We start from the raw sequence: 15,384 nt of genomic DNA on the forward strand, positions 1-15,384 counted from the left end.
CTTCTTCTGTTACCCTCCCTTGCAAACTCAGCTATGCAACCCTCCCTCTTCTCCCCCAACACATACATCTTGAAGTGGGGATAAGGTGCTGGCCATTGAAGGAGACAAGACTTGGCCAATAAATCTCTTTCTTTTTAGAAAGGTGCACCACGACTCTTTTTAAAACATCATTACTTTTATAACTGGCTATTTTGGTTTAAAGTTACAATGCAATAACCACTAACAAAAAAATAAAAACAAAATAAAACTAAAGGGCAAATCAGTTTTAGAGAAGAAATAATCTTCAATGTAATAAATGAACAGTAAAGCCAGGTAGCAGTTGCAAGGGAAGGTGATTCTATGTTCTTAAAGCTGATGCTATATTTGTATGTATGACCTTGCAAGCAATACTTTGTTACTAATGTAAATTACTGAGGCTGACAAGATACATATCACCTAATTAGGTGAGAATGAATGAGAAGGTTGTGGTTTTATGACACCAGTATACATTTCAGCACAAAGCAAAGCCAAGGGCTGCAGTGTACACTGACACGTTATTATATTATGAGGTTGCATGTTTATTGTTAACTTATTTTTCAATTTTTGTTTTGCTTGCTCTGTATGTGATTCTTTCACCTTCCTAATAACAGTGCTGATGAGGCCACGGGCAGATGAATATGATGATTGACTCTATTGTATTGGAGGGCAGGGAGCTAACATACAAAGAATACATTTCCCAAAAAATAGCTGCAATGTTAATAGACCAACTGTGACTTGCAACGCAACCTTGCATCATTGATTACAGATAGTATAAGTGTGAAATCGCAAAGGATGTGACCCTTGAGGATTTGGAGGCAGAGATGTATTTAACCCCTCTCATTTTTCAAATTACTGTCCCAACTGTTCGCTACACGTGAATAAGACTCATATTTGAACACATTATCCACATGAGTTGGCATAGCTGTTGCCCAGCAGGATTCTTTGGTGTCCTGTGGTATGTCTGGGACAAGCAATGATACTCTGCGGCTGAGGTGGCCCCCATCTAGAGTATTGCCCTGTGAAATACCCTCTTAATTATGTGCCATTACTTTTCATCCACCATGGCAATTGTCATGGTCCATAAAAAATCTGAAGTCCTCAGCATATTGCCTGCTTACTCTCCTGGGTTAATTGTTAATTTCTGGGATGTTTGGTCACATGTAATACAGTTTTATCTTGTGGTCCTGCTATCCATAATATATTTAGGTGACTTGTGACAATTGCAGAGATATTCTATCCTCCACATAAATGTTGAATTTGCATCCATTTTTAATGTGTCAGTTCAGAATAATGTTCTAATATAATGTGATGTGAAGAGATTTGTAGCACTAAATTATATTGACAAGTCTCTTGGTGGGAATGAAGCCTGGTCTGAATATGACTTCTAATACTGGTGTCATTCACAAATTCAGAACATGCAGCATAACTTAACTCTATTAGATTCTCTCCCCCCTCCACAATAATCAGCTTACCTAATGTTTTTAGTCCACTGATGCAAAATATTTACTGCCCTGTTAAACCCATTCTGTTCAGAACCAGTTGTTAATACTGAGCTTTCTATTCTTAGGGTTCAATTTTGAAACAGAGCAGGGAAGGTGGTAGGGGGGTCAATTTGAGGTCGGGAAACCCATTAGTACGGGTTTCCCGGATGTCCTTACGATTTTGATGTAAGGACGTCTTTATTTTTTTTTGTCGGTTTTCCGTCCGACTGACTGGTCTGATTGACAGGCTGGTCTCAGTTGGATGGGAGATCAGCCAGGGAGAGGATGTCTTCAGGTAAGTCTGCAGGTAAGTCTTTGTATGGAGGGGGGGGGGCATGGGTGGGCAAGGGGCATAGGTGGGCATAGTTGGGCACGGGGGTTGCGAGTCATGGGGGCTGGGGTCGGGGTCAGTTACGGGGGGGGCGGGATTGGGGGCCATCGCAGGGATCCGCTATTGTTGAGAGGGAGGATCGGGGGATCGGGGTCGGGGGACCTGGGTCAGAGGATCGGGATCAGGGGGCGGAGGATCGGGGTCAGGGTCAGAGGGGGAAGATCGGGGTCTGGGTCGGGGGTCCGTGATCGGGGGGGTCTGCGATCTGGGGGCTGGGGGTCCGCGATCGGGGTGGGGGGAGGTCGGTGCAGGTAGGCTTGTTGGGCCTGGGGGAAGTACTCCTGCTCCTCCGGGCCCAAAAGCTGTGCCTTTTTAGGCACTTACCTGCAGTTTCGGACCTTCTCACCTCCTTCATGAGGCGTAAAACAGAAGGCCCGGGAATCCCGGCACCCCAGGGTTGAAATCGGGAATTATTTAAAAATGGAGGCCTGAAGCCTCCTTGAAAGTTTTTAAGGCCCGACCCGCCTCCTGGGAGCTGGTTGGCTGCCTGCCCCGTGAAAACTGGAAATGGGCGGGTTGGAGGCAGGTTGGGGGTGGGTCTAAAATGGTGACAATTTTCAATGCCCCCCTGCCCCCAACCGACCTGTTTTTTACTTTTAAAATCGAGCCCTTGATGTCTGTATCGCTGGTAAGTCAGCATAAAAAGTTATCATTAGTCCCCATAGTTACTGGCAAAACTTAAACTAAAAGAATTTTTTAAAATTCCATTCCTGCAAGTAAATACAAACACAAACTGAATCAAGTGAGTTCTCAGCATTTGCTTGAAATGCTGTTTTAATGAAAAAGATTTCTTTCATTTTCTGGTAAGTTTTGATGTGATTCATGATTAGCCCTCTTACTCTAGCCGAATAAAAAAATGTCGGTTTGCGTAAATAGCTTTTTGGTTGGTCAAAGACTTCTGATAGCCACATGTTGAATTTGTCTGCATCTAGGTTGTTTTCAGAATCAACTTTTGAAAATTGTATTTTTAAAATCAATTTCCTAACACTGCTCAATGTTTTTGGGTTCCCTGGCAAATAGGATAGACAGAAAATTGGTTGCTAGTACTCTCTCAATGACATTCCTGTGCCAGCTTCTCGGAAGAGTTTTAACATATTCTGATACTGGTTTAACATGGCTGTAGATATTGGTACCTTATCAAATGTTTTTTGAAAACTCACATAAACCATCATGCACTGCATTTCCTATCATGTGCATCCCATTCACCAAGACCAGGTGAAGGAAAAAAGCCAACCTATCTACCACTGTGGTCACCGCATAACTGGCTCATACCTTATGAGCTCATGCAGTCTCTCAACTTGTATTGCAGCTTTCTAAGAAACCAGCAAAGGTTGCCCTTGTGACTCACCTTGCCATCTTCAAAACACCTAATTTAATTTGTTTCAGATCTCTGAGTTCTCGTTGGTTGCCCTGACTCTTTGAAGGCTGAACCACTGGGTCGCTGAGCATTTTGTCTGTAGGACAGCATGAGGAATATGCAGCTTCTCACCTGCTCTCACAAGGACAGAAAATTATGTTTACCTAGCTGCTTGAGAGGTTTACATTTCTGAACAAGTAACCAAATTCTTAAATCATCTGGAACAATTTCTAAAATTCTACCTCTTAACAGTGAATGACAAAGACCATTACAGTCTGTTACAATTTTGCTGTCTAACCGAAGCTTCCATACTTCCTAATCAATAACCATTTCTCTATATTTTGAATGGATTCTTCCTTCATTTCTTAAACTTTTGCCTGTATACTTCAGGTGTTGTCACAAGCATCAAGAGCAGCACATTTGACAACATCATGCTTCATAATGTCCATGGGCTCGACACAAGAAAATGTGGTGATTGCATTATGACTTAGTTGCTAGACAACTGGCTCTTACATTTATGGTGACAAGCTAACAATTTGAATGTCTAAATAAAACTATCAATATCATTTCCCTCTTAAAAATTTGGAATCAGATTCAATTTGTTAATATTATGGGTAACATATTCCGCAATTTCATTTGCCAACTTGCTGTCGATGAATGTTTCTCTGACAGTTCAAGAGTATGATGACATTCTCTCCTTGTCCTCAGTCCTATGCTGGCATTTCTTTCTCCTTGTCCTGTGTTGTTCTTCTCCATGTCTACATTGCTCGCATTCTAATTTTTTCTCCCCATTCTTGTCACTCGAACTCTAGTTGAAACTTGTGCTATTTTAGCTGAAACTATTTTTTGTTTTTTTCTTCGGATAATAATAAGTTAATTCAAGTTCTGTCTTTTTTGGCCAGGACAACATTTTTAAATATCACTGTTTCTGTTCAGTTCACTTTTAAATTTTAGATGTTTTAAACCATCTTCATGTCACCAGTGCAAATCAGCATCCCAGGTAGCTGCCACCAATTATTTACCTTTGCTACCAATATCTAATCATATGATAGCATGACCCAAGGGTTGTAACATGAAGTCGATACAAGAATCTCACATATACACCCACATGCCATTCTCTTATCTTCCAGAAGGTGGACTGATACACATTCCAGTGAGCCGATGCCAATTATAAACCAACAGGCTGATTTATTTTAGATATAATATGTGAACAGGTCTGTGATACAGTGGAGGGCAGGAGTGATTAAATGACAAAAGGGATGATGGTGCAAGGCAAAAGGGGGTGATAATGGGACAATAAACAAAAGTTGGGTCTAGAAGTGTAAATGATAACAGCAGAACCATCTAGAAAGTGGGTTTTGCAACAAGTTATGGTTTAAAATGCCCACCACCCTATCACAGTGAATTTTGACCTATTTTGCAATGCTGCTTGCAACGTAGAAAATGGCAAAGCATGCAACACTATCCCTGTTAGCAAGCTACGTTCTCTGAATTTACTCAATTTAAGAAGGGAGCTCTCGCTCTTGGGGGGTGATTTTAAACCCCAAGAATGGATGGATTGGGGGCGGGTGGGAGTTGAAACAGTTGTTTTTTTGGGTCGTGACCGCAACCCGGCTTTATTTCTGGGTTTAATGTTGGCACGGAAAAGTACAGGCTTCCCACTGGGACTGCCAAGTCCAAAAATTTTGAGGTCGCGACCCAAAAAAACAACTATTTTCAACTCCCATCTACCCCCAACCCACCCGTTCTTGGGGTTTAAAATCACCCCCTTGGTGTCTGACTTTCCAGCCAGAATGCTGTAGACATCCTGTGATTTCTTTCTTAGCGAGCAGGAAGCCAAAGGCTTGAACTCTGACCCTCCCCAGCTTTCTGGGCCTGGGAATTGGCCAATCAGGCAGCTAATTTTGTCAGCTACCATTCTCCTAGGAGTGGGTTCCTTGTAGCTAACCTCTGTTGAGTTCACATGAATGAAGCCATTCCAAAACATCATATGTGACTATTTACTGGGATGATTTGAATGAAATTCCATTATCTCAAAGTGATGTATATGGGAATTACCATTTGCCAACTGGTCTGTCTGGATCTCATCCTTTATGTACTAAATTCTAATCCACATTCCTCAAAGCTATATGTTGGAGGGGTGAATTTGAAGGGGTCTACCCCTCCTAGTGGCTAGTCATTGAGCAAAATTGTCAGAGGCTAAGGAGGAGTTTTTCAGCCTCGATGCATCAAGTGAGAACAATTCAATTGATCAGTGAGGCTGGTCTTTCTGATAAACCGTGTGCAACTTGTACTAACATGGACTCTTCTCAATTTATTTTATCTCCTGGGAGAGACTAACAATCGCAGGTAAAACTCTCCAGAAAATTCTGTAAAATTTCTCTCTGATGGATGTCTACCTAATATTATTTGACTGGTTCTATTCCCCAGATGATATTCTTGTGATCTCAAGGGGACTGAAGCCATAGTGATCCACGGTGTTTATTATCTATAGGCTTCTATCCCTATAACCTTTAGTCCTCGACTCCTTTTTAAAGAAATTAATTAACAAACATTGAGTTTGTGGGAGTCGATTCCACATGTCAACTACTCTGAAGAAAAATAAAATCAGGAAAGTAAGATAAATAATCTTCTTCATGTGCAGAATAAGTTTTATGTTTCACTTTCTTACTAAAGTCCATCGGCACACTATGGCTGCAGTGCATACCATCCACAGGATGCACTGCAGCAATTCCCCAAGGCTTCTTCGATAGCACCTCCCAAACCCGTGACCTCTACCACCTAGAAGGACAAGAGCAGCAGGCACATGGGAATAACACCATCTGCACGTTCCCCTCCAAGTCACACACCATCCCGACTTGGAAATATATCACCGTTCCTTCATCGTCGCTGGGTCAAAATCCTGGAACTCCCTTCCTAACAGCACTGTGGGAGAACCTTCACCACACAGACTGCAGTGGTTCAAGAAGGTGGCTCATCACCACCTTCTCAAGGGCAATTAGGGATGGGCAATAAATGCCGGCCTCGCCAGCGACGCCCACATCCCATGAACGAATAAAATAAAATAAATAAATAAGGTTAGGTGATATGGAAAACTTAAGTACTGAATAAATTATTCAAATGATGGAACGTGCAATCTTTATGTTTAACGATAAATGAATATATAGATCACTTTATACTCAATCTATAAAATTATTTATGAAAGTGAATACATGGGGTTTGCTTATTAGATCCAATCTCTGAACATTGGATGCAACGCTCCAGTAACTAAATTTGAATCCAATTCTCAACATTCAATCTGCTTGCTCCTCGAGGGTAAGCTTCACAGTTCTCAGCCAGGTCATGAATAGGAGACAGGAATAAATGTCCAGAAGGGCTTATTGTCTGCAGCACTCAATTGTGGTTCCTAGTGGGGTGAATAATGACAGTAATCACAAAAAATGACTACAAGCAAGACTGTGTCAGCCTCCAAAATGGTGGGTAGCATGGACTCAATGGAGATAATTAGGTGAGGGAAAAATTTGAAAAGATTAAGGAGACCAGAAAGCCTAACGTGGGGGTGGCGGTGGGTGGGACAGAAGGAACCTTTCACATCTGTAGGACCATGGCAAGCTCTAAATAACAGCTCATCTAGAGGCAGGCTAGTGGCTGAGAAGAATGTGCCAAGTGGCATGGGAGAGCTGGAGTAAGAGATGTGGGGGTTCAGCCTGTTAAAGTGAAGGATGGAGTTTGAGGGTTGTGCATGCAAGGAATTGCTGTTAGTGGAGATGGGTAGCCATACTGCAAGATCCTGAGTTAGTCTCCCCTTAAACTAGAATACATTGTGAAGGTTTAGTTGTACAGTTGTTACTTTCTGAGGGTGAAGAGCGTGCTGGTGCCCAGGGTGCCAAAGGAAGAATAGAGGGACTGGCCAGTGTCGTACCTCACCTCCCCTGGTCAGGTCAGTGAATTTCTTGCAGCTCTGGTCATGGAGGTGAGAAAGTTGGCACTTCGGGCCAATACCACCTCCCTCCATGTGGCATGAGTGATGTTTCTGGCAGGTTTGCTGCCACACACACCCAGTAGCGTGTATCTCCTGATTTCAATTTCTATGGAGGGCTTGCAGGTCAGAGTCTGTGAAATTCTGGCACCTTCTTCTCTGCCTGAGTGCCAAGATCTGCTGCCCTGTTAGGCTGTGTGTGCCATCTGCTCCTATAGTAGATGTTCTTCAAAAGTGGCAGAAAAAGATTAATAAGACATGCAGTCAAGCTGACAGTCAAGTGACTGAGACAAGCACTGCTGCTTGCTTATCTGTTGCTCTCGCGGGCTGCTGTAGTTTTCATCCATAACTGGCTTTATAAAGTCCGCACTCCAATTTCCATGCGTTCCAGCAGATTACACCCGTTTTACATGGGATTTATGCCTTTCTCCAATGCATGTGGAAATGAGCTGACCCAGGACACTCTTGTGCAAAACCCTCTCCAGACCTTCACTAGGCGCAAATCTTTTACCATTAATGTAAAAACGGTGCAAATAAAAACCGTGTGGAAATTCTCCCCCGATTGCTTTTCCACCAGAATGGGGTATAATTTCCACTGAATTCTTCCGATCTCCGCCATTACTTCGGTGTTTGTGCCGTTTCTCTGGGGGTTTCTGCTGATCTTCCATTGAAGTTACAGTGGGGGATTGGGAGAATCGCACACGGAAGTCCCTGGTAAATATCTCAATTAGAGCTTTCAACTATCAGTCAATAAATAATTATAATACAGCACGTGGAGGTAATTATTGTTAGTGTTGTTTTTCATTGGTGCTGGTTCAATCTTAGATCTGGCTGAAGTTAAGTTGTCTCGATGTAAGCTAGCACAGAAGGGAATAGAAAACCTCATCCTCCCCCTCAGATCAGCCATGATCTAATTGAATGGCAGAACAGGCTCGAGGGGCTGAATGACCTACTCCAGTTCCTATGTTCCTGTGTTCCTCTCCCCTTCCAATAGTTTTTGAAAATAATCGCAGTTTATGCCATTTATAACTTCTAATTATGTAGTTGTTGCTAATAATTAAATATTTCATTTTGACATTTTCTACAATGACTAAATCTGACAGAATGTTTGGAGACTTCATCATGTAACAACTATAACAACGGAGCCTGGCCCGAGTTCAACGTGCAATACGCTCGAGAGCTGGCATTTCTATTCTTTAAAGATTCCACAGCTAAGGTTCAGTTTTCATTTTCATCAGTTCCACTGGCTGATTTTAGGAACATTAAAAATGTATTATTATTCACTGCTGTGTTTATTAAAAAAACACTCTGCAGTAATGTACAATAAACAACTGATGGATTCATTTTAGTGCCGGCTTTTAGCAGAATGGCTCCTGACATCAAGTGGTCTAAAAATGATTGGGTTAAGAGATAAATGAATAAGACAGTTTGATGAAACTTTCAGCAGTACCTGGAAGCTACTGTGTACATATTTTCATTTTATTAACATCATTAATATGTTTAACTTGTTCTGAAATTGGCGCAGCTGTTGAAAATGATTGCCAGCAGTGTTTTGAAAAAAGGTCTACCTTTGAGTAGGAATGCAACAAAATGTCTTGAAAATGTATGGGAATTACAATGACAAAGCCAGAGCTAGTGTGGATAGTACCTTGAACTAGTACCTTCCTCTCCTCTCATTCTCTCATTATATGTTAGATAAAATACTGTATTGGAGATGCTAAATGTAACTTTATTGAAAAGGAATGTTAATGGCTGTCGACCTGGCCCTCCTTTCTCTCCTTATAGTACAGTTGTAAGTTCTCCTGACGAGAAAGCTGAGCATTTCGGCTTACTTTTCTCCTCCAAAACTAACCTTGATGTTCTTGCAAAAGAACACACCTCCATTTCTGGATTCGGGATTCGGTGCAGGAAGGGGTGAGGTGCATTTGATTAGTCAGTGGAGAGGAGTGTACTGAGAGCTGGTCACAGCAACAACAAAACAAAACTGCAGTGTGGCATCACAGGTAAGGCAGGTAGGTGGTTGGTGGTGAGTCTCTCTTCTATTTTCTTCTTTCTTATGACTGTGGGCTAAGTAACTTATAGCATAAAACTAACTTTTAAAAAAAAACTAAACTTAATTCAATAAATTAAACAAGGCCAGTACTTGGTTCAACCTAAAAATAATTTGATTGGCATTGTAGTAATCAATTAAATAAATAAAATAGTTATGACAGGGCAGGAGATGTGTTGCAGCTGCAATATGTGGGAGCTACTGGACTATTTTGTCCAGGGCGACTACATCTGCGGTAAGTGTCTGCAGCTCGAGGAACTTCGGCTCCAAGTTGAGGAGCTGGACTCCAAGCTGCAGACATTGCGATGCATCAGGGAGGGAGAAAGTTCCCTGGACACTTTGATCCAAGAGGCAGCCACACCCCTAAGAATAAATACTGTAGATTTGGCACATGGTCTCCTGGTCTTCTTATCTGGTCTCCTTATCTGAGGAAGGATGTCCTTGCCATGGAGGGAGTGCAACAAAGGTTTACCAGACTGATTCCTGGGATGGCAGGACTGACGTATGAGGAGAGATTGGGTCGACTAGGCCTATATCCACTAGAGTTTAGAAGAATGAGAGGTGATCTCATCGAAACATATAAAATTCTAACAGGACTAGACAGACTAGATGCAGAGAGGATGTTCCCGATGGCTGGGGAGTCCAGAACCAGGGGTCACAGTCTCAGGATACGGGGTATGCCATTTAGAAGCGAGATGAGGAGAAATTTCTTCACTCAGAGGGTGGTGAACCTGTGGAATTCTCTACCATAGAAGTCAGTGGAGGCCAAGTCATTAGATGTATTCAAGAAGGAGATAGATATATTTCTTAATGCTAAAGGGATCAAGGGATATGGGGAAAAAGCGGGAACAGGGTACTGAGTTAGACGATCAGCCATGATCATTTTGAATGGCGGAGTAGGCCCGAAGGGCCGAATGGCCTACTTTTTCTCCTATTTTCTATGTTTCTATGGTCAGGGACAGGAGGGTGTGACTGCGAGTGAGGCAGTTACGGGGATCCAGGAGATAGCATTGCAGGAGCCTCAGCCTCTGCACTTGTCCAATAGATACGAGATTCTTGCAGCCTTTGTGGACGAGTGCAGGGACTGCAGGAAGGATGAGCAAACTAGCCATGGCACCGTGGTTCAGGGGGCCATTCAAGTGGGGGGAGTAAAAAGGAATGTGGTTGTAGTAGGCGACAGTATAGTTAGAGGGATAGACACTGTTCTCTGCAGCCAGGAGCGAGAGTCCCGAAGGCTGTGTTGCCTACCTGGTGCCAGGATTAAGGACATCTCCTCAGGGCTGGAGAGAAACTTGGAGTGGGACGGGGAGGATCCAGTTGTCGTGGTCCACATAGATACCAACGACATAGGTAGGACTAAAAAAGAGGTTCTGCTGAGGGAGTTTGAGCAGCTGGGGACTAAATTAAGAAGCCGAACCACAAAGGTGATAATCTCCGGATTATTACCTGAGCCACGAGCAAATTGGCACAGGGTAAATCAGATCAGAGAGATGAATGCGTGGCTCAAAGATTGGTGTGGGAGAAGTGGGTTTCAATTCATGGGACACTGGCACCAGTACTGGGGAAAGAGGGAGCTGCTCCGTGGGGACGGGCTTCACCTGAACAATGCTGGGACCAGTGTTCTGGCAAACCGAATAACTAGGGCGGTAGAGAAGGCTTTAAACTAAATAGGGTGGGGGGGAGGGCTCAGGTGGGGCGAAGTTTAGACTGATAAAGAGAAAAGACAAGGAAGTAGTACAGGAAAGTGATGGGGATAATGATAAACAGAGTGTGTCAGGAAGGGACGGAGTGTACAAACATAAGAGTGTACTAGCAAATGGGGCCGGGGTAGGAAAGAATGGTAAAAAGACTAAATTAAAGGTTCTTTATCTGAATGCGCGCAGCATTCGAAATAAGATAGATGAATTGACGGCACAAATAGAAACAAATGGGTGTGATCTAGTGGCCATTACAGAGACGTGGCTGCAAGTTGACCAAGGTTGGGAGCTAAAAAATCAGAGTTATTTAACATTTAGGAAGGATAGGAAAAAAGGTAAAGTTGGTGGGGTAGCTCTGTTAATAAAGGATGAAATTGGTATAATAGTGAGAAATGATCTTGGCTCAGAAGATCAAGATGTCGAATCAATTTGGGTGGAGATAAGAAATAGCAAGGGAAAGAAATCACTGGCAGGAGGAGTATATAGGCCCCCTAACAGTAGTTACACTGTCGGGCAAAATATAAATCAGGAAATAAGGGGGGCTTGTAAAAAAGGTAATGCAACAATCATGGGAGATTTTAACTTTCATATAGATTGGACAAATCAAATTGGCAAAAATAGCCCTGAGGAGGAGTTCATAGAGTGTATTAGGGACTGTTTCTTAGACTAATACGTCGGGGAACCAACCAGGGAACAGGCCATTTTGGATATGGTAATGGGTAATGAAACAGGATTAATTAATGATCTCAAAGTAAAGGATCCCTTGGGAAGCAGTGATCATAACATGATAGAATTTCACATCCAGTTTGAGAGCGAGGATCTTGGGTCTGAAACTACTGTATTAAACTTAAATAAGGGCAATTATAAAGGAATGAGGGTGGAATTGGCTAAAGTGGACTGGGTAAACAGATTAGATGGTATGATGGTGGATAAGCAGTGGCAAACATTTAAAAAGATATTTTATGACTCGCAACAAAAATATATCCCTGTGAGGAGGAAAGGCTCCACAAAAAGGGTGAACCAACCATGGCTAACTAAGGAAATAAGGGATGGTATCAGGTTAAAAGAAAAAGCATACAACATGGCAAAGATTACTGGTAAGCCCGAAGATTTGGAAAACATTAAAAACCAGCAAAGGATGACTAAAAGAATAATAAAGAGGGAGAAAATAAATTATGAGAGTAAACTAGCAAGAAATATAAAAACTGACAGTAAAAGCTTCTACAAGTATATAAAAAGGAAGAGGGTAGATAAAGCAAACATTGGTCCCTTAGAGGATGAGACTGGGGAAATAATAATGTAAAATAAGGAAATGGCAGAGGAATTGAACAGATATTTTGTATCTGTCTTCACAGTAGAAGACACTAATAACATACCAATAATAGTAGAAAATCAAGGGGTCAAACGGGAGGGAGGAACTAAAAACAATCACTATCACTAGAGAAAAAGTACTTGGTAAATTAATGGGTCTAAAGGCTGACAAGTCCCCTGGACCTGATGGCTTGCATCCGAGGGTCTTAAAGGAAGTGGCTACAGAGATAGTGGATACATTGGTTGTAATCTTCCAGAATTCACTAGATTCTGGAATGGTCCCAGCAGATTGGAAAACCGCAAACGTAACACCCCTATTCAAGGAGGGAGTGAGACAGAAAGCAGGTAACTATAGACCAGTTAGCCTAACATCTGTCATTGGGAAAATGCTTGAATCCATTATTAAGGAAGTAGTAGCAGGACATTTGGAGATTCATAATACAATCAAGGAGAGTCAACATGGTTTTATGAAGGGGAAATCATGTCTGACAAATTTATTAGAGTTCTTTGAGGAAGTAACGGGCAGGGTGGATAAAGGGGAACCAATGGATGCAGTATATTTGGATTTTCAAAAGGCATTCGATAAGGTGCCACATAAAAGATTACTGCACAAGATAAGAGCTCATGGTGTTTGGAGTAATATACTGGCATGAATAGAGGATTGGCTAACTAACAGAAAACAAAGAGTCGGGATAAAAGGGTCATTTTCAAAATGGCAATCTGTAACTAGTGGGGTGCCGCAGGGCTCAGTGCTGGGGCCTCAACTATTTACAATATATATCAATGACTTGGATGAAGGAACAGAGCGTCTCGTGGCCAAATTTGCTGATGATACAATGATAGGTGGAAAAGCAAGTTGCGATGAGGACACAAAGGGCCCGATGTTACCAGGGCTGCGGGTTTCTGGCGGGGGGGCTATCGGGCGCGTTGAGAAATCAGTCAGCCACCCACGCGATCGTAGCCCAATTGGATCCACTTAACTGCTCCTCCGGGTTCCCCACTGCTGATCTGCGCGTCGGGCGGGCTGCGCATGCGCAGTGAGATCTGTCAGCTGGAGGAGCTCTATTTAAAGGGGCAGTCCTCCACTGACAGATGCTGCAACAAATAGAAAAAATTACAGCATGGAGCAGCCCAGGGCGAAGGCTGCTCCCAGTTTAATGATGCCTCACTCCAGGTATCAATACACGGGGTGAGGAGGAGGGGGAGGACAGAGATCTTCCCCCCGGCAGGCGGGAGGAAGCAGCCTGCCTCTGCCACCAGGAAGGCCTGGCTCGAGGTGGCAGAGGAGGTCACCTGCACCACCAACATATCACGCACCTGCATACAGTGCAGGAGGCGCTCCAATGACCTCAGTAGGTCAGCCGAAGTGAGTACACTTACTCTTTCCCCTACACTCCATCTGCCACATCACCGCCCCCACCCTACATCTCCTTCTGCACTGCCAACACTACTCTGTCACATCACCCCTCATACCCACTCAAACCTCATCCTCATCTTACCTGCACCTACTCACCTCGCCAGTACTCATCCCGCCACTACCACTCAACCCAATCCTCATACAATCTCATGGCTCCATCTCATACTCACCCTCTCGTGCATCTCTTTCACGGTCAGCCTCACTCAACCTGCCGCTACCCATGCTGCAGCCACAGGGCATGCATCACATATGTGCAGTAGGAAGCGTAAGGCAAACGTGTCGTGAGCATGAAGGGGATGCACAAGGGTATTTGAGGGTTTGTCACGGTTGTTACTTATATTGAATTTCTGAGCAACTCACATCACATATTATACTGTCACCACTACTGTCACGTCTTCGCGAAACTTGTCTGGTTTGTGCAATAATGCCCTTTCCTGAGGATCACTATGAAGACCCACAGCTGATGACACCCATTGTGTCACTGCAGAGTGGGTGTAGGTGTATTTGCAGGGCTCTTTTGTGCAGATGGCTGAGAGACGTCGGCGATGTCCCCGGTTGCACCCTGGAAGGATGCGGAGGAGAAGTTGTTGAGGGCAGTGGTGACTTTGACAGCGACAGGTAAGAAGATGGTGCTCGCGCCAGCCGGGAGCAGCTTGGCATGAAGGAGGCTGCAGATGTCCACGACTACATGTTGAGTGACTCTGAGCCTCCGTGTGCACTGCTGCTCTGGGAGGTCCAGGAAGCTGAGCCTCGGTCTGTGGACCCTGTGGCGAGGGTAGTGCCCTCTGCGACGCATCTCTCTCTGCGATAGCCCTCCCTCCTGCTGTACAGGTGGATGTGTCACAGCACTCTGTTGTGGAGCTCCACGTGTCAGAGGTGGACGGCGTGGATGGCGAGGCTGGTGAGGCTGGTGATGCTGTTCGCCTTCCGAGGAGGTCATGACTGCAGCTATGGCGGCCCCCATCCAGAAGATGTACATCTGAGGGGGTTGTCAAGGTAGGTACATGTCTCTGGACCCCGGGGTAAGTGTGCAAGTTGGTGACTTTGATTGTCAGGAGGAGGGTGGTGGAGGCCAAACTTTGTCCCAAGTGACAGAGTGGCCTCCTGCAATGAGTGAGGGTCTCGCCCCCCCACCTGTCAAATGGACCTGTTGCAGAAATGAACCTTTGCAGCTGCCACAGGCTGACAGCTGCAACAGGTCCATTTGAACTCGGAGTGTTTCCCCCAGTGTGGGAAACAGTCCCAGTTTGCTTTAAAATCCCACCCCTCCTCACATAATCCCTTAATCAGGTCAGTTAATGACTTGAACAAGCAAAATAAACACGTTCAAGTGGCATCCTGCTGGCTTTAATTGCCTGCGGGATTCCCACCAGCGGGGGATGCGCGCGCACGCTGGTGCGTCAGTGGGGAACCCGGAAGTGCGCGGGTTCGAGGCGGGCTCCAGTCCCGTTCCGGGATTTCCCGATTTTCGGGGCCCCCCGCCAGGAACGCACCCGATAGCGGGTGCTAAAATGCTGCCCAAATTGTCTGCAAAGGGATATTGGCAGGTTAAGCGAATGGGCAAAAATTTGGCAGATGGCATATAATGTGGGAAAATGTGAAGTCATCCACTTTGGGAGGAAAAATTAAAAAGCAAAATATTATTTGAATGGAGAAATACTACAAAATGCTGCGGTACAGAGG

Source organism: Heptranchias perlo, chromosome 9 (assembly GCF_035084215.1).
Source record: "Heptranchias perlo isolate sHepPer1 chromosome 9, sHepPer1.hap1, whole genome shotgun sequence".
Taxonomy (NCBI): domain Eukaryota; kingdom Metazoa; phylum Chordata; class Chondrichthyes; order Hexanchiformes; family Hexanchidae; genus Heptranchias; species Heptranchias perlo.